At 33.7% G+C, this 20,945-nt stretch overlaps 1 long non-coding RNA gene and 1 other non-coding gene across 2 annotated transcripts in view; one reads left to right on the forward strand and one right to left on the reverse strand.

The window, feature by feature from the left end:
• The window catches only part of LOC146998326 (uncharacterized), a 398,279-nt gene that overhangs the window by 340,327 nt on the left and 37,007 nt on the right, over positions 1-20,945 (forward strand). The window lies entirely within an intron of this gene.
• On the reverse strand, positions 6,505-6,577 carry TRNAA-CGC (transfer RNA alanine (anticodon CGC)). The gene has a single exon. It is a non-coding gene; the product is annotated as a tRNA-Ala (tRNA).

Consider the following 20,945-nt stretch of genomic DNA (forward strand, 5'->3'; position numbering starts at 1 on the left):
CTTTCTTGACCTGGTGGCCAGGGTGCATCAGCATATGCCCTGGGCAAGTGGTCAGCTTGTCGCAGGACCCCCGGTGTTTAGTCCCCAAGGGAACTTGGTACTCAATTTATCGAACCACTCGAGGGATGAAAGGCTGAGTCAACCTTGCCCAGCCCGGGGATCGAGCCGCAGACCTGTGGTACAGCTGCGCGACGCGCTAGCCATTTCGCTACCGGGCGGACTAAACTGACGAATAGTTCAAACGTAAAAAGGAGAACATTACCTATTAATTGGCAATTTTGATAAACTTAAGCCAGAATGAGGATATTTAATTAGCGTAAGATAGTGTTGCATTCGACAGGTTCGTGTATTTGGAGTGATTGATGACAACACTTGATGAAGAATCAAAAACGCAATTTAGTCGTCAGTATTACGCAGGAGAGTTTCAAAGACACATTTACCGACGTCAGAAAACTACGATAAACACGCTGAAGCAGTCAGCAACGCAGCCTTCAGGCTATAACGGTGAATACAGCTTCACAGCAAATCACTAAAGTACAGATTCCGATGCGGTCGATCGCTCTGAAGCTAATAATCTTTGAACCCAAAGCACTACTGCTGAAGTCAACACACTCAAGATACACTTCAAGATAAACTCCTACTCAGCGTACAGGAAGCATATTTATTGCGTTTGACCTGCCTTGGAGAACATTTTCGGGAAAACTGGCAAGAGTTCTTTCTCGCTCCATCCACGGCATATCTCTACTTTTTTCGCCAAATGTGCGATTTATCGCCAAATCTGGCAACCCTAAACCCGCTTTGCGGGGAACCTATCCTACGGCAGCTGGGCATTTCGTAACAATATTTAATACTGTGTAATCAATATAAGAATATTTAAAACGTAAATTTCACAGGAGAAGAATTTTGATTGGGATGAAAGTGACATGAAATTCTATAGAAATAATACGTAAAACTGGCGTTCTTTTCATTGAGGTATAACTCATCCTAGAACAAATTCTGTTCTCAGAGATGTTTCATTCATTTCTAAAAATGTCCTGGAGTGACCAGAGGTAATGGTGAGCAATTACATTCTTAATTTGATTTCCCATATTTAAATATTCTTTAAATAAAAGGTATTTCGCGTTATGTCTGCAGTAATCAAAGATATAAAGTGCAGAGAAACTCGGAAATGGTAATCAATTAAAAACTGGAACAGAAATAAAATATAAGAAACGTAGTAGCGAGATATCAATAACACTTAGGAGATGTCAAAAGTTCAGAGAGCATTTGGCACGTTGACAGAAGGGTAATCTTGATAAATGGGAAGTGTTTAAAACAAAGCTTTTAGATTAGGTAGTGCTGTAACTTCTTACCGTGACAGTAAATCTATAACAAAAATCTAGAAACTCTAAAAGCCAGTCTACATCGATTGCCTAGTCTATATCAAATCTAAAGCCAGTCTGTATCGAATTAGACGGCTCAATTTCAATTATGTATTTGTTGCAATCACTATATTCCTGAGATTTCAATAATTTGAAGTTCAAGGTATATTATTTTCATTTCCATCAAACACGAACATGACTAATGAACCAAAAAATCCATAAATAGAGATAATTGATTAAGATTGTAATATAAATTCAAAGACTTGAAGATACAAATTTTATTAACTTTTATTCGTACATATCAAGATAAATATGCTGAGTTACGACTTTTTGCACTAAAAATAATTGCTTTGTTTGGAAATGCATTTATAACTGGGCATATTTTTTTCGCAGATGAAAATTAATAAAAATATATAACGTAATTGCCTGATGAGCATTTTCAATCCATGGTCACGGTAATATCTTAATTTCTTTCTAGGCTACGAACTTTGTGAGAACTGAAACGCCATGCCTCAAGCTGTAGTATGATATAAAGAAGTTTATAATAATTTGCATGCAAATATATATATACTTTTATTTATGCGTCGAACAAAATTTAACCCTTTAACGCGCGCGATATTATTTTTAAATTTTTTTAACTAAAAACTCTAGAAATTGAATATTATGAACCTAGAGATAAATAATATATGAATTAAAAAAAATCTACTCTTGCCCATTGTTTTGTGGGTGGTGGTCGCACTGTGAAACCACCGCGCGTCTAGGACTTTGAAACTTACTGATGTAGTAGGAAAACAAAACTTACCATTTTCCAATAAATGACGAAATTTACAGATTTAAAAAAATGTATATAAGAATTGCATTATATATAATTTTTTTACATTATTTTACAAAGAAAATCGTCAGAAAATTTAAAGAATCAATATTTCTGTAATTTTTCTATAGCAGTGAAAATATAAGTACCTATATAATAAGGACATTTGGATAAATGGATTAAAAAACTCAATAAAATAAGGATAAAAAAAACCTCGGTGTTTTTTTTTTTTTTTTTTTTTTTTAATTTCAAAGATTTTTTTTTTTTTTTTTTTGTGACACTGTTTAAAGCATGTTTCGTTTTTTTTTGGTACATGCATAGACCCACACTGCAGGTTTCGCACATACATCTTGTTCTATGAGGTTTCTTCCTTGTGCTACAAAATGTAAACTGCCTGGATTTAAATTTCACTGGTATATGTCCAGCGTTATTTAGTTTCTTTTCATCTGGCACATGAAATTTGTGGTTTTTTATGTTAATGAGGGGGGGCTTGGTCTTTTTGGCTTTGTACGGATCATTCGTTTCCCATTCATACTTATTTTATTCGTATTTCGTCCCAAAATATTCAGAAAATATTTTTAATTTAAATAAAACTTTTACGCAATTTCTATTTTTAATTATAGCAAAGTATATTTACATTAAATTTAAACCACAGGAAATAATTTATAAAATCACAATACTAGCTTGGGGAGCAAGTGTGTTGATGTCAGAGAAAAGTATTTGGAAAAGAAAGACCTTTTTACTGGGCAGGTGCATGTATTGTTTAGTAATAAAATAACTCTGTGGTTTCAAAGCCCTTTATCTATATCCGGGTAAAAATAAACATTCCTATTTCAAAAGCAAGTGAATGCCATAGAGAAGCAAACGCCGGTGGTTTCAAGGCGAGACCACCGAGCCTCTAGATGATTGTAAGCATTGTGACACAATGCTCTAGTGGCGCAGTGGTCGCCACTAGAAAACACATAGCAAATGCCATACATATAGAAGGTTTTTTTTATATATACGGTTTAATTACTGCAATTTTTTATTGTTTATGATAGAAATCATGATGTGCGATGACTAACGTTTGAAATTTAAAGTTGTTTATATTAATAAAAGGAAATTATTTTGCGAATTTTATTAAAGCGAATTTTAAAAGGCATCCGATCTGAAGTATTAATACCTAAAACATATATGATTCTACAGTCATTTTGTGTTATTTAGATGTAAAAGATCAATAATTAATTCATTTTCACTCAAAAATTTCGGAAAAAAGGGGAGAAAAAGAATTTGGAAAATGGTGGCTTCAGGGCACGACCACCCCACGTCAAAGGGTTAATAAATAAGAGAAAGAGAATATGTAGTTGTTATTTATTTGGAAGGTTTGTTGCTCCTAAAAGTTTCTTCAAAAACTTTGAGAGTTTTCATAATTATTTTTAGTTTAAAGGAAGTAAATTATTTAATAATTAATTAAACTTGTTAGAACTATTTGGAAAATATCTGAGTCTAAGAACTTAATATTTAGCTGTCCGTGTGTTTATATTACAAAGCGTAACCCGCAAAAATGTCTTGCATGTACACTGCGAAAAAAAAATGGGACCGTTTTATATCTCCCGTTCTACTGGGCTGATTGAAAAAATTCAACTTACGTTTTTCATGTCTCGAAAGTGCGACTTAGGATATGAATTAGATTTAAATATAGCACTAACCTAATATAGGTATTTTGACACAAAATCGAAGTATTTTTGAAGTAACATACCGAATTTTTTCCATATATCCATTCTAGTACTCAATTTACGCCAAACTTTCAAGTTTTGTAAAAATCGCACGATCGGATTTTAAAACATTAGCTCTCAAAATTTTAGCTCCTCGTTGTTAATTGAGTTTGGTATATATTTATTAAACTTATTTGATTCTTTCTTTGATATTTCAAAATTTAGTTGACAGAAGGGTAATCTTGATAAATGGGAAGATAAGTAAATAATAAAACTCACACTTTTTTATGATTTATTCTTAAAATTTGTATTTTTTAAATAATTTGTAAATAACTAATATTTTTTCCAAAAACGTTTTTGAATTATAGTCTATAAAGCTTTTAACATCATGTTAAAGCAGACATATTGTAGAGTTATTAGATTAATTGGAAGCCAGAGAGATGAAAAATATGCAACCACTTTCGCCGGGAATCGAACCACGGACCTATGGAATACCGGCGCAGCGTGCTATTGTTACACCACGAAGGCACGCTAAGGAAGTGGAAGAACTACCTTATAATATTTCTAAACATACCTGCAAAAATTTACAGGTTTCTATTTACAATTTCCGAAGATATACGTGAATTTATAACTTGGTGCGTTTTGAAATTTGGCATATTTGTTGAAACCGATAAAGCATGAAATGTGGTATAGACACTTTGATAAAATTATTTGAAAGTAGAAACAGACTTTTTTTCTTCCCACATGCACAATGTCAAAAGGTAGGAACGAGGTGCATTTTTTCAGCTACGGCATAATGGAAGGGAAAGTAAAATTGGTTGCCACATATTAAGAAGTTCGCCAAGTGAATTATTCTTGGCGAAAACTGAAAAAAAAAATTGTGCCAAGATTCATTTTTGAATTTCTCCATAAATTTCGCATCCAATTTTACAAAATTTAATATCTAGGCATAATTTCAGCCGTAGAAACGAAATATGAAAAAAAAAAATTGGTATGTAAAAAAATTGGTATGTTTAAGAGTCCGATTTTGTGTCAAAATACCTATATTAGATCATTGCTATATGTAAATCTAATATATATCCAAAGTCACGCTTTTGAGACATGAAACACGCAATTTGAATTTTGTCAATCGTCCCAGTAGAACAGAAGATATAGAACTGTCCCCCCTTTTTTTTTTCGCAGTGTACCAAATATTAGATTTCAGGGAGGAAATACAAATTAATTTTGATTTCCTTAGTTATTAAAGTTTAATTAAATTATTTATTTATTTATTTAGACTTTAGATAGAAAATGATATTTTCAATGAAACGCAATTTGAATTACCGATAGTTTAATTTATCGATATTTAGCGACAAAATCGTTCGCTATTACCTTCTATCATTTTAATAATCATTAATAACAATTTTTTAATCCTTCTTCATTTAAAAGGGTGGCCCACCAACGGCCGAGCGGTAAAGTCGCTGAACACTGGTAGTTCGGTCCGAGGTTCGAATCCCGCGAACGGGCTGGCTGGTTCCAAAAAGGAAAGTTTGTGGCTCATACCGTCTTGAAACTTCCACAGCTCATGAAAGCGAATATTCACACTCTTTTAAATGGCGTAGATGTATTCAATTATGGCAAAGCACATAAGGCTATCTGCCTAAGGGGAGGGATGCCTTCGTGGAGGACTTTCTAACGGAAACTGGCTCGTATACACGTTAAACATGGGGAAAACCATGAAAACGCCCATGCAGCCAGCCCGTTCGCGGGATTCGAACCTCGAACCGAACTACCAGTGTTCAGCGACTTTACCGTTCGGCCGTTGGTGGGCCACCCTTTTAAATGAAGAAGTATTAAAAAATTGTTATTTATAGTTGTATCTCTCTTTAGCATAAAAGTCATCAACATTTCATAAAAATCACAACGTTCCGTTGTTGTTGTTGGCCTTAGGGAATTTTCCTTTATCTGGATCATTTTTCTTCTCTCTAATTGTTAATTTTTCTTTCTTTTGTATGGATATTTCAAATGTTTTATGTAAGACTTGAAAAAGTTTCATTCCCCTTTAACAAGAACAGGTATAATGTTTGTAAAAAAATAAAAAAAAAAAAAAAAATGGAAAAAAAAAAGGCTGAAAGCTTTCAGATTTTACACTACACCCAAAGGTGCGTTTTCTAACGTTATCTTTATTTATTAACTATCATGTTCTTCGCACTTTATCATGTAAAACCATATAAAAATTCAATTTAATAGCGATACCGCAAAATATTTAAAAACAGCATATCTTTAGAATTTCCGATAGACAGTTTTGCATGCTAAAGGTTTTTTTTTTTTTTTTTTTTTTTTTTTTTTTAAATATGTGTGTGTGTGTGTGTACAGTGTTGCTGCTATTGCTCGCTTCAAAATTGTTGAGTTTCTTAATCGAAAATCCGTTAACGTTTTACAAAATTTGAAATGGATAATAAAAGAAACTCAAAATTCAAAATTCGGGCTTCCAAATGCCCGTCTTAGATTAGAGGACTAAGTTATTCAAAATTTGGTGGCTCTAGGTACCGTTGGCTTTTCACAATGCGAGAAACATTCATGGAGATTCTCCTTATTTAGTTTCTTTATCTTGTAAAGACATTAAGTATTGAACGCAGTAGACATGAAAAATGAGCATTACCCTCGCCGGGACTCGAACCACGGACCTCTCGATTGCGCGCCAAGTGTGCTGACCACTGCACCACGAAGGCATGCTAAGAAGGCGGGAGAAATACCTTATAAAATATATTATGTGGCGATAATATTTGCTAGCAGGAGTTTGAAAAGTGAATCAATGCAGAAAGTGAAACGACGCAAAATGCCGTTTTGAGATTAATAGCCCTTTGGGTCTAACGCCCCTGTGGGCTAAAATACAAACCGCAATATTGTCTGTTTTCTCCCAGATGGTACAGTGATTAGGTGAGCCTACTGAGATACCATGGGGCCCGGGTTCGAATTCCAGAGGAGCGTGGTTGTAATAGGAGGCATGGTTGTCCTTTCATATCAGACAAACGTGGCCCACATATTAGAAGCCACCATCCATAATAAAGTGACCACAGCTTCTAGCCTTAGTAGTGGCCAACATCTGCGATGAATTTTGCCCGCCATTGAAAAAGAAATTGTCTATTTAGCCGCTTAGACGGTATAGTGGCTAAAAGAACCTACTGCTATACCGAGAGCCCCGGGTTTGAATTCCGGAATAGGCATGACTTTATTTGTCCGTTCCTATAATAGGAGGTAACGGTGGCCCACCTATTAGGTGTTCTCACAATATAATGGCCACCCTCTTCCGGCTTTAGTAGTGGCCAAGCCAAAGTACCCACCAATTAAAAAATAATAATAATAATGTTTGTTAAAAATGTACAAGATTATAGTAATTCATACTCTTCCGTTGTGAAATCCAGATGTGCTCAGTACACATCGGTAGTTTTTAATCGGAGAAATTAACCGAACTTTAGTTTCTAAAGGCGTTTTATTTATTACATTACATTTACAGCATCTGAATAACTTTAAGCTCAAATGTTGCTGCAAAATCCAAATGAGATTGAAAAGAAAAAATAAAGTAATATTTACAAAATATTAGATAAGAATTTATAAATTATGCTTTTAATTACAGTATAAAAATATACAGATAACATTATGATAGCTTATCCGAAAGCACCCAAACTAACACAGCTTGCAATTACCCGCAGCGAGTCGTAAATTTGATGGAGGAGCCTTAATATAAGTCCTGAAGTGATCTGATACTAAAACCTTTGAATGACTTTCAGTGGCATAAAGCTGTCGTTTTATCGTTGAGGAGACTTGTTAACAGCACCGAGGGACCAGTATCGTCGCAATTTATCTCCTCGCCCTGACACTAGGCAAGATTGTTCCTAGATAACAAATTCTGTTTGCTGATCTTTGGGCATGACATGCATAAATAAATAAATGCATATCCCTGCATTAAACTTTATACAATACTATTAAGAGAATTAGTTATTAACATATCTAGCACGTATTCAAATACTAAGAATTAAAAAGAAGAGCACAAAACCAATAATAAGGTTATAACCAGTAACACCATTAATAAGGTTTGGCTTTAATATTTAATGTATTTTTAGTTGTGCAAAGTATAAGAAACCCATTTCCTTTATAAAATGCCTGCTAGCAAATAAATGAGGACATAGTATAGCTGTCTTTCAGGAACCGACAAAGAAACTAGTTTGGCAATTATTAAAAAAAAAAAAAAAAAAAAAAAAAAAAAAAAAAAAAAATTAGTTAAAAATGTGATTTATTAGAACATTATTTTTTTTAAATAAAAGATGTATTTTGGATCAGATGAATTTGTATCTTTTTACTTCCTTATACGACGTCAAGGAAGTATTGTAATTGCGAAAATTTTCGGGTATCCTATTTCAACAAAAATATCTGTTTTTACCGCTATCGAATGCATTTTCATGATCTTTTTTGCGTGATATCTGTACGTAACGATAGTATAAAGGACTTTTTCCCCCAAAACGGATTTCAAAATCAATTTAAAATGTATTCAGAAGAGATTTTTCCGTGACGTCTGTACGTACGTATTTATCTCGCGTAACTCAAAAACTAGTAACCTCATAACGTTGAAATTTTGTCTGTAGAACTGCTACAACATGCAGTTTTGCACATCTTTTTGGTTGCAATTGGCCGCACCAAAAGTTTATATTTATACGCACTCTGTTACTCGACTCAGTAAGCTTAGTTTTTTTATTCGTATATGTTGGTAAAATGTGCATTTTTGGCTTTAAAAATGATTGAATTATGTTGTTCGAGTCAAGGATTTCATGCCTTTAGTTAATCTGCACGCACTAGCTGCAGAATTATCAACAAATTAAAAGTTGTTTAAGTGCGGTTAAGCCTAATTTTTTTTTACCATAGCAGCCATAATTGCTTACATTCAAAACTTACCAGAATAGTTAATTAAGTCTTTCTGCACCTTCAGCGTCTTTTTGAGGTGTCGAACCAAAGAAACTTAGTTTTGTGCACCGAAAACTCTGCCTTGTTGCCTGCTGGCCGAATCGCTTGTTTTTGCATAGAAACTGTAATTTTAACTACAATTTTTTTTAAATTGTTTTAACTGTATTTGAATGTATTAGTACTTTCAATTGTTAATATAACTAGCTTGAGTTTTTATTCATTTTTGCATAGCCGGGAACTGATAAATGAATTAACTGATTTGAGAAATACTATATCCCTAATCAAATTCGAGGAAATAAATTTATATGAAATGCAGGAAAAAGTGTGTATAATTTAATATTCCGTCAAGGAAGTCATATGGTGTACTCATCAGCTTCTTTTATTTAATATGGCATGTAAATTTAATACAGTTGTATTTAATTTGTTTGTGTTAATGATATATATTTCATTGCTCTACAGTAATTAAAAATTTAAGTTATTTGTGTAGTAGTTGTATTTGATAATATCAAATATACAGTGGCGCCTTTATTTTCAAGCATGATTTATTTCGGAAATGTGCTCGCAATGGATAGCATTCGTATACTGAAGTGTGGTTTCTCATAAAAAATAATGGAAACTCAGATGATTTTTCCACAAAGTATTCACATAAAATTATTGATAAAAAATCCGATGTGGAAACTACATGAATTCCTTCTACAGCCAATTAAATTATGCACACTTTTTGCTGCATTTCATTTAAACTTACTTCCACGAATTTCATTAGAGATATATTTATCATTCAATCAATTTAGTTCTCACTTTGCGGCAAGGGAAAAATACAGAAAAATTCTAAACATCTCCATTAAAAATTGTGAAATATGGTCAAACGTGAAACAACATATTGAGTTAAAAACCGTTAAGAAAACAATTTTCCAACTAAAATTAAAGTTTAAATTAATTAAAATTAGGCGTTAAACACGGGATTTTCGGTGGAAATTTTCGGTGCGCAAAACTTTTGGCCCCACTCGGCACAAATACACTGAAGTTGGTGCAGAAATTCACTTAATTCACTATGCTACTAAATTTCAAATGTAAACAAATGGTGCTATCGTTAGGCTTAGTAGAACTTAAACAACTTGTAAATTGTTGATAATTCTGCAGCTATTGCTTGCAGATTAATTAAAGGAACCGGAACATAGGAACAATATAATTCAATCACTTTTTAAAGCAAAACTTTCAGAATTTAGCAAAATATAAGAATAAAAAATCTTAGTTCACTGAGCCGGGGACCAAAGTGGATAAGTATATATATATATATATATACTTTTGTTACGGCCGATTTCAACCAAAAAGGAAGTTGCAAAACCACATGTTATAGCAGTCCCATATACAAAATTTCAAAGTTCTGAGGTTACTCGTTTTTGAGTTATGCAAAATACATATATACATACGTATGTATGTACATACGCACGTACGTACAAAAGTCACGAAACAAATGTCTTCTGAATCCGTTTTAAGTCTGTTTCACAATGCGTTTAAGAAAAAGCATCCTTTATTCTGTCTGTGCGTACAGTTGTAACGCAAAAACATCGTTCAAATGGAATCGAGAGCGGTCAAAATGGATATTGTCGTTGAAATACGATACTCGAAAGTTTTTGCGATTACAATACTTCTTTTACTTCGTATTAGGAAATAAAAATGCAAAATGAAATAGGTAAAACAAAACAAAAATGAATCTGCATTTTGAAAACAATCGTAGCTAACTTACAGAAACTTTGCTATTTGTTGTCTCACTGTAATCCTTTTCTTTCTGTGCGCTTTTAATAAGCATCCTGTAAGATGATATAATATCAGAGTTGCCAACTCTCCCGATTTTCGACTGTTCTCCCGCCAACCAGATTTACAATATATTTCTCCCGACTTTTTCTTATTCTTAAAATTTCTCACAATTTTTATGGAACTTTGCTTAATACTTTGTTATATGAACAAACAAAAAAGTGATTTTGGACGTCTGAAACGCTATTGAATTTTCTCTAGATTATATCTAAAACAAAACCTTGCGAATTAGATAACTTCTGCTTTGTGAGTGAGAGCTTGTACGTATCCAGAAACGTCGTTCTCCAGTTCTCCAATGGGCATTGTGCTCCACTGCGTGTCATGTGGCATATATTAGCCAATGAGCACAAAGCAAACTGTTATTTGGATGTTGTTTAGTTAATTCGGTTATTTTGTCTTGAGTTGTGTGAGTACACGTGCCTTCGGGAAATATTTTTATAAATTATCATCTTTTGTTATGTCTGCGAGAAAGGTGAAATACTCGTGTACGTTTAAAAAATCGTGCACAGTTGACTTTCATTCCATTATTTTCTCAAGGAAAAATAAGTTTGCGATGTGTACCGCCTGTCGTTGCGATTTTCCGATTTCGCATGGTGGAAGGGCGGATGTTCTCAAACATGTGCGTATACAAGGATAACATGAGTTGTTTTGAAAAAAATGAAAAATGAAATTTTTCATTTTTTTCAAAACAACTCATGTTATCATTAATAACTCATGTTTTCATTAATAACAAAAAGTTATTAATGCAGAATGTCTGTTCTCTGCCTTTTTACTGGAGCACAACCTGCCACTATGTCACAGCTGAAAGAGGGGCAGCTTCTTTACCAATAAATGTGGATGAACACATTGTTGATATTTATTATTATCTTGAAAGGAGTTCTAAAAGGAAGGAAAAATGGAAACAGTTCCAACAGCTGCATAACAGCAGTTTACAATTAGAAAACTTGGATGAAGTTATAAAATCAGCTAGGATTGACACCCAGTGGAGTTTAATTGGAAAACTGAAAGATGATGATGGAATTTTAAAATATAGTGAACTGTCTAGAATTATGTTGGCCATCTTGGCAGTTCCCCATAGTAATGCAGAGAGTGAGAGGAATTTCAGTGTTGCGAATACGAGGACTAAATTTAGATGTAATATGATGACACATTAGAAATGTGATGTTCATGTGATTTCTAATGGGATGACACATTAGAAAAACTTATATTAGCAAAAGCAGGCCTACGTGGCAATTGCTATGAACAAAATTATGAAGTTTCTTTCTTAAGGAAAGCAAAATCTGCCACTGTTTATAACATTTGTACGAAAACTGATTAAAGTGTTTTTTTTTTTCCTTAAGCGATGCAAGTAATAAAAATGTTTTTTATGTGTAAGGTATTTTTGTGTTGCTTGCATTTAAGAATTAGTTATATTTAAAGTTAATTCATTATTAAAAACTATATTTTCGTCATCTAAAAAGTCTTTTTAACATTGTGAAAAATCTCCCGATTTCTTAAAACATCTCCTGATTTTTGAGTGCCATAGGTTGGCAAGTATGTTGCTTTGGCCTCTTTTTGAGTGCCATAGGTTGGCAAGTATGTTGCTTTGGCCTCTTTTTGAGTGCCATAGGTTGGCAAGTATGTTGCTTTGGCCTCTTTTTGAGTGCCATAGGTTGGCAAGCATGTTGCTTTGGCCTCTTTTTGAGTGCCATAGGTTGGCAAGCATGTTGCTTTGGCCTCTTTTTGAGTGCCATAGGTTGGCAAGTATGTTGCTTTGGCCTCTTTCTGAGTGCCATAGGTTGGCAAGCATGTTGCTTTGGCCTCTTTTTGAGGATTTATCAGATATGTGATGTCCTTGAAATGATTCATCGCTCGCATTGTCGCACTCATGCAGGTTGTGCTTTTTTGCAGAATTTTGCAGTCTTACCCGTGTAACTTCCTAAACTCATTTAACAGATCCCTCTCTCGTTTTCACTTTCTTCTCGGATGAGATTTCCATAAAACACTTGTTTAAGAAGCAGATTCATCGTCAGTTGTTAGTCGGTGGTCAGCTCCTGGCCATATTTCTCCATCATGTGTTAAATGTCGTCCTTATTCACCTCCTTCCCCCGGTCTTCCCCCAACGGGATAATTTGATTGACAAGCGGTGAATAATGAGGGCATGAACAAATAAATCCCTCATAATTCATGTCCAATACTCAAGCTGACCACAGTTTTAGTTGTCAAAATCACACAGTGAATGCGAAAGAGCTCTCAGTTCAGTTGTCAGTTACATGAAGCTTGGCACTCAAAGTGTATACTTACTATTCTGTTAGAAGTTCTCGCTTTTTTATTAAGTTAATATTTATTAACAATATTTTCTCGTCTTGTAAAACACTCGCAAGTCAAGGTATTATTGTTTAATGTGAAAATTAATATCCTCTCTTTATGCATTTACATTGCGGTTTAAATATTGGGTGCTATATTTATTCTTTTCAAAATACAAAGTATTGTTGGCAGTTCCAAGGATTTAGAAATTGGATTTTGGATCAACGCTCCCTTGAGAGGCATGCAATACAGCTGGAAGCATTTGAATGGAATAGTATTTTAGGAAACTACGCATACATTTAAAAGGCTATATCCAATTTTACATCAATACCGTTACAATTAATGTTAGAATCAATTCACATGTCGTTAATTTCAAGAATATTTACCTCATTACCTCGTAAATCATTAACTGCAAAGCAATTGAGTGGAAGTCTGTACTGTGATCATAATATTTGTAATTAAAGCTCTCAATTCAACTAAGCCAAATTCTCTTCAGGGAGTTTTTTTTGCATTTTTTTTCTAATCTATGGTGAAACAGAGAATACTACTTATAAAGCGAAATAAAATGTAGGTAAAAATGAATCGTATTGGGCAAATTTGGGTAAAACAAAGGCCCAGCATGTCTCAAGCAGCATCGAGTAGCGAGAAAAAAGAAGAAAAAAAACTGAAAGATTTCAAGTTTTAAATTACGTCCAAAGGGGCGTTTTTTTAAAATTTTGTGTGTTACCTTTATTTATTCAATATCATATTCTTCGCACTTAAACCATAAAAGTGAGTTTAAGAACAATATCGCAAAATAATTTTAAATTGAACATATCTTTAGAATTTCCGATACACATTCTCAAGCGCCGGAAATAATTTTTTCCTGTACAACGTTGCCATTGCTCGCTTTGAAATCCTTGAGATTGTTAATAAAAAATTCGTTACAGTTTTACAAAATATGAAATCGATAATAAAAGGAATTCCAGATTTCACATTTGGGCTCCCAGATGCCCATAATCACAGTAGGATTACGTCATTCAAAATTAGATGACTCTAGGTACAGCTGTTTTATCACAGTGCGAGAAACATACATACATTTATGCAGATTTTTCATTACTTAATTTATTCAAATATAATACAGGGCGATAATATTTAGTGGGAACAGTTTGAAAATTGAAACGGACATTCAGAGTGATTCGAGGGAAAATCGCGAAACGAAAACAATAGTCCCTCAAGGACAAAGCCCCTTGCCCCTTTGGACTAAAAATAAAAGAAGATGCCTGTTAAAGATAATTAACTACTAGATGTTTTATGGATGGGAATATCACATCCAAACGATAACATCTTCTTCACCATTTTCTGCTTAAGCCGTCCACTTTCTTTCGTACAGATACAGGTCATTTTTATGTCCATTTGGTGTTCGGTATGATTTGGGTTAGGAATTTTTGCTTAGTGTACTTAATAAGCAATCATCTGATTCAAGAACGAATTATTTCATTTTACGTAGTATCCTTTAAAGGAAGTGTTTCCATTTATGAACATTTCGGCTGACGAATGGAATTTAGGAACGAATTAAAATTCGTGAACCGAGAATTCACTCTACTTTTCTCATTAATGTTTAATGTTCAATTAAATTTTAAAAAATATGTATTTTTTGCAGGGAAAAAATTAGATGCAATTGCTAGTTTTTTTCGCGTATCTAAGCCCCCGTCTACTCGTAAATACTAAGAACTTCATTGAATCTGCTCAATAATGTAGCTAATTTTCATTAGAAAATATCACGGAAGTACACAAAAATATATATCTAGATTCAAAATGATGTTATATATTTTACCTGCTGCAAACAAAGAGATATATTATTATATTAAATTAGGATAAATGTGAGCGTCACATTTATCTTGTGCGTTGTCTGAGTTGAATTTATATTTCTGTTGCATCAAATTTGAAGCTACATAAAGAATATATATATCCTCGCTAAATGTATATCCCATCTACATGATAATAAAAATTATTTTGATACAATCGATCTTAATAAGACAAATGTTCAGATAGTTTACCTGATTTTTCTTAAATTTCTATGGAATCTTGATTATATTTTGCTTTATTCTACGACTTGGTATATGTATGCGTTACTCTGCCGTATTGAATACTTTAGAAACTTTTTAATGCTAGACACTAGCCATTTTAAGCTTTGGCCACAGCTAAGGCCAAAAGCGGTGGCCATTTAATTATCGAAGCACCTAACAGAAGGCCGCAGTTGCCTCCTATGAAGGGACAGACAATTTACATCCATACCTTCTCAGGGATTCGAACACTCGCCCATCGGTACAGCAGTCAGTTACACTAACCACTTTCCCGAGTGGACGCGGTAGTGTCGAAATTGATGTAATTGTTTCTTATTTTAAATATTTTCAGGTTTAGTTGTTGTAAAAATCGTCTTAGTCTTTCCATTTTGACGCTATGTCACATTGCATTATCAAATAAACGACCATTGTGTTTGCTTTAAGAAGTTAAACAACCGCAATGTAGGGTATATTCTCAGCTCTGGGAGCTGTTGCTAAATCCACTCCATACACGATCTGTGATTTGACAAGCAGAATATAGACTACCATACATTTCAACTGTCATATCCATTGCCATCCAGGCCCCCGTACATTGCTTATCAACGTAAAAAACTGAGTAATTAAAAAGCAATGTACACTGCGAAAACAAAGGGACAGTTCTATATCTCCCGTTCTACTGGGCCGATTGACGAAATTCAATTTGCGTTTTTCATGACTCGAAAGCGCGACTTAGAACACATATTAGATTTATATATCGCATTGCTCTAATATAGGTATTTTGACACAAAATCGGGCTTTTTCTGAAATGACATGACAATTTTTTTTTCATATTTCAATTCTAAGATTCAAATTACGCGAGTTTTTCTAAGCATACCTACAAACAATTGCAGTTTTGTAAAAATCACACTAATAGTTTTTTAAAAAATTAGCTCTCAAAATTTTAGCACCTCAGTGTTAATTGTGTTTGGTATGAATTTATTAATCTCTCTTTGTTTATTAAATTAATTATCTCTTTGTCTCTTTGCTTATTTGATTCTTCTTTCCACATTTCGAAATTCAGGTACATTCTAAATAAAATTCACCCCTTTTTTATGATTTATTTTTAAATAATTTTTATAAATTTTTCGAAAAACATTTTGAGTTATAACCTATAAAAGTTTTACCATAATCTTAAAGTAGATGTATTTCTAAGCATACCTACAAAAAATTGCAGCTTTTTATTCAAAATCTCCGAAGACATATGTGAATTTATATATTGCCGCGTTTTGAAATTTGGCATATTTGTTGGAAACAATGAAACATCGGCACTTTGCTAAAATTATTCAATTCTAAGACTCAATAAAAAGTAGGAACGATGTAACCTTTTCTCCGCTGATGCACAATGTGAAAAGGTAGGATTAAGGTGCTTTTTCCGCTCCAGCATAATGGAAGGGAAAGAAAATTGAATTTCTCCTTACATTTCGCACCAAACTTTACAAAATTTAATATATAGGCATAATTTAAGTCTTAGAATCGAAATATGGAAAAAAATTGGTATGTTATTTCAGAAAAAGTCCGATTTTGTGTCAAAAAACCTCTGTTAGAAGAATGCTATATATAAATCTAACATATGTCGTAAGTCGCGCCTTCGAGACATGAAAAACGCAATTTGAATTTTGTCAATCGTCCCAGTAGAATAAGAGATATAGAACTTCCCCCTCCCCTTTTTTTTTTTTTTTTTTTTTTTGCACAGTGTACCTAGTTTTTAATTATAATACTAAGCTCTGTGCAGTTATAAAGAAACATTTCAAATACCACATATTAAGTATGGAATTTATTTTGATAACTCTTTTTCAATTCCTATTAATATACTAAAACAAATATTTTTCACCTTTTTTACAAACACGTGATTTACAAACATTTTACGTCATCACGTTAACAAACTCTACAATTTTTAGTACTGATGAGTTGAATGTAAAATTTTGCATATTAATGCAGGATTAAAATATAGTTAGATTTAAACTGAGAAAGGTTATGAAATAGTAATTTGTAAAACCTATAGCGATATATTCTTTTGCAATATTTAATTAACATTTTCGAGCATAAGTTTTTTCGCACAAGTTCATTCACCAGTAAAAATAACTACCTAATAGTTTATTGCCCTATAGAAATAACTTATTAAACAAATTGTTACGTTCAATAAACCGCGTTTTTTGAAGGAAAATTAATTTTAATGTTACTGTTAAGGACCCGATAGCCGAGAGGTACACACAATATCTAATAAGAAGCAGGAAGTCGGGTTTTAATTTGAAATTATTGGTCTGTATAGGTTTCATTATAATTCTTCCTTCAGGAATTAATTATCAAAGTTTCTTAGAAATAATCTAATTATACCTAAGCCCTACGCAGCTGAAGAGTAAATTCAAGTTTCTATTGAAATTCTTTACAAATATCGGTAGGGTCATTAAATTTTTCTGCGAGTTAATGTAGAATTAATCTGGTGCTGTTAAATTATTTCAGGAAGATATGTGTATAAAATATGGTTGTTTCCATTGCTGTTGTCTCAGTCGTTGTGAAGAAGTAAGCAGTATAATATATTATTTTGTCATCAGTATTAAAATAAATAACAAGATGAGTTTTAAAGTATTTTTTAGCTCATATCAGAAAGAAAAGCGTTGTTCAGTACTGTAGTGTGAGTTATCAGTATGGCTGCACTTTTAATCGCATTGTGTGATAAGAGAATTTGGATAAATGAGATTTTAGTAGTGAAAAAGGCATTTCCTCAGACTGAAAAACAACGCGCATCAGTGCAACCATATACCTTGGCAGAGTGGAATTCCGTGAATAATTAGCATGCTAACGTCAATGGTACCGCGAGTCCTTAAGGAAGCTTTATTTTCTGGGTGTTTCCCATAACAAAAGTCGTTTTCTCAAGTTCAGCAGTAATGATGCTACACTGAAATTCCTTCTCTCCACTTCTTATTACCTCACGATTATTTGATACGTAATCTCCTTACGCTCCGAATGACCTATCTGCTGTATATGCAGTGAAATCTTGGATAATGGTGTTAACCCATCATTTGAACTGAAAGGAAAATGAATTTTGAATTCCACTTAGCCATTTCTTACTGTTAACACGCTTTTACTTTAGACATTTAGTCATATTTGACTCACCCCATACAGGGGATGAGTAATTTTTAATGTTAAATGTAATGTATATATCTCTATATCTAAATGTACGCATTGCTGCTTATAACTTCGATAATTTCCAACATTTTCATACCCAAATCTTTTTATCTGATAAACACAACTCGCTTACATCATATACCAAATTTTTTTGATACTGTTCCGTATAGTAATTTGTGCTAGATTTCTGCAGTAACCGGCTAAATGGAAGAAAAAACATGCTCTTCATTCATTACAGTTGCAGCGCCAATGTAGAGTCATTAGGTTATTTTGAAGCAGGATATATGAAAAAAGTGCAATGCCCTCCCTGGGATTCGAACCTGGATCGCTCAAATACGAGCCGAGTGTGCTAATCGTTGCACCACGAAGGTATGCTGGAAGGAGGGAGAAAATGCCTTATAAGTTCAAGGGGGAAGAGGAGGTTCAAATATAACCTCAGAAATACTGCAAGATACCTCGTATTCTGAAGAAAAGAAAGTACAGCTATTCTAAATAATAAGGAGTTTAAGTAATTTTTAACATATACACCGAAAATATACAAATCCGAACATTAAAAGCCGCAATAAGATGGACACATTTCTTACAGTTAGATCACCAGCAGCTGAGCAGTAAAGACTCTCAACTCTGGTTCAGGCCCCGTTTCAAACGCCGCCCACCAGGTTGATCACATAGGCACTCACATAGTTCTCCCTATAACTGTTATAGTTCTATATGGTCGTTATGATGTGGATACGAGCTAGTTTCCCTTAGAAAGGCTCTCCACGAAGTTACCTCTCCTCTTAGGCGAAGAACTATGGTGTGCGTTGTGTAATTATACAAACCAAACTCTTACTCAGGATAAACTTAAAAATATATATATTGGCTACTAAAGTGAGTTATACTATTTCTCCTAGTTTTGGATATAATTCCTCCCTCTGGGCATAGCGGAAAACGAAACACCGTTTGAGTGTTTCCTGTACTGGATTGAAGTCACCCTGACAGAGAATGCCTCACTACTGAGAATGCGTGTTTGCGAGTTTTTAGACCGATTTCGATAAAAGAATTTTTTAAAAAAGCAAATGTTTTAAAAAATCACAAGTTGCATAAATGAAAATGGAGTCCGAGACCCTCGTGCCTCTCCTCTGCTACCATCACAATCTGGACTAAAAATTCGATGGGATGGATTTTAAGCTTTTCGTAAATCTGCAAAGATATTACAATCACAAGCGTCCATTGTTAGTTTGACATTTTAACACGGATTCATTGGAGTGTGCTAACACGCTTCGCTAACCATCATAGCTTAAATAGGAGCAAATAAAAAAAAAGACTTTTGAGATATACACAATTTTACAGTAACATATGAGGTAGATAAATTCAGAAACGCGATGCAGAGGAAACCATGAACCTTTTTACATAAATATGCAAATTATGTGCATGAAGCATGGAGAAGAAACAAAATAATTTTATATCAGAATAAATCTGCGTGCATTATTAACACTTTATATTAATCTAAACTTTCAAAAAGGAAATGTTTTCTTAAATAAATTTTTCTTCTCATCTTCTCTTCCCATTTATTTTACGAAATGGGAGATTTTTTGGGGGGAATGGGAGAAATGTTCCTTCTTAATTACATTATAATAAAGATTAAAGGGAAATAGCTTGCTCAGTGAATTATTTTTTGCTCACGACTCTTTGTGAAGTAATCGAATATATAAATTTCACTATTTGGAAACAGGCCAAAACAAAGGGAAGTTTGAATCGCTCAGATTATTACGAAAACAAATGGAGTGGAAAAGGAAAATAATTCACTAACTTTTTGTTTTTGTGGTTGGGCTGATAGTTTTGCCTCAAACAAAGCGTAATAAACGTAATTAAAGTTTCTGTTGTTCAGCTCCTAAGAAATTTTAAGCTCGGCAAAATATTTCTTTTGCTTAGAATATGCTGGTGCTGGAGATATTTAATGTAGTATTATTATCACCAAATGTTTTCGGTTTTTAAGATCCTGGATCGTCTAGTAAGGCTAGATACATATATAATCATAATAAAAGTGAAGCAACAAACTGTGTTAGGCGTAGATTGTTTAGCATACGAATTCTACCTATTTTGAGGGCGAACAAAGTCTTTCTTCATCAGGAGCAAAGAAATCTGCAACTGAAAAACTAAGTTACGAACATATTTATACCCTAGAGACTTCCTTAGTGTATAACTGTGTTCGTAACTTGGTTTTTCATTTGTAGATTTTATTACTCTTGATGAAGACGGACTTTGTTCGCCCTCGAAATCGAGGCTTTTTGACATATACAGTACAAATTTCATTATAGGAGTTAACAGGAACTGCAACCATCACGAACAACGGAAAACTCAATTTATGCGAAGTAAATTTTAAATAATGGAATTTTTTCTCCAGATGAGTTTTGTATGAGGAAATTTAATACTTTTTAAAGGCATAAAATTTGTTTCTTTTAATTAAACAAACAATTCATAAAAGAATTGTTTCCGTGACATAGAGGTACACGTTACACATGAGGAAATCCACGACATTGCCCATGCAGCGAGCACGTACGCCGGGATTAGAACTCTGCGCACCGGCCGGGACTGAACTACCAGTGTTCAGTTACTTTACCGCTGAGCTGCTAGTGGGCCACAGCCTGACAAATAATCCAGCTTCGTGTCCCCTTCCCTTAATTCAATAAACTTTTAAAAGGTATTTCTCTCGCCTTCTTAAAATGCCTTCGTTGTGTAGTGGTCAGCACGCTCGGCGCATATTCGAGAGCTCCGTGGCTCGAGTACCAGCGAGGGCATTGCTCATTTTTCACCTTTTCTGCTTCGAAATAACCTAATGACTCTGCAG

Source organism: Stegodyphus dumicola, chromosome 3 (genome assembly GCF_044657685.1).
Source record: "Stegodyphus dumicola isolate Sdum_Otavi_A_Nest chromosome 3, ASM4465768v1".
NCBI classification, from domain to species: Eukaryota; Metazoa; Arthropoda; class Arachnida; order Araneae; family Eresidae; genus Stegodyphus; species Stegodyphus dumicola.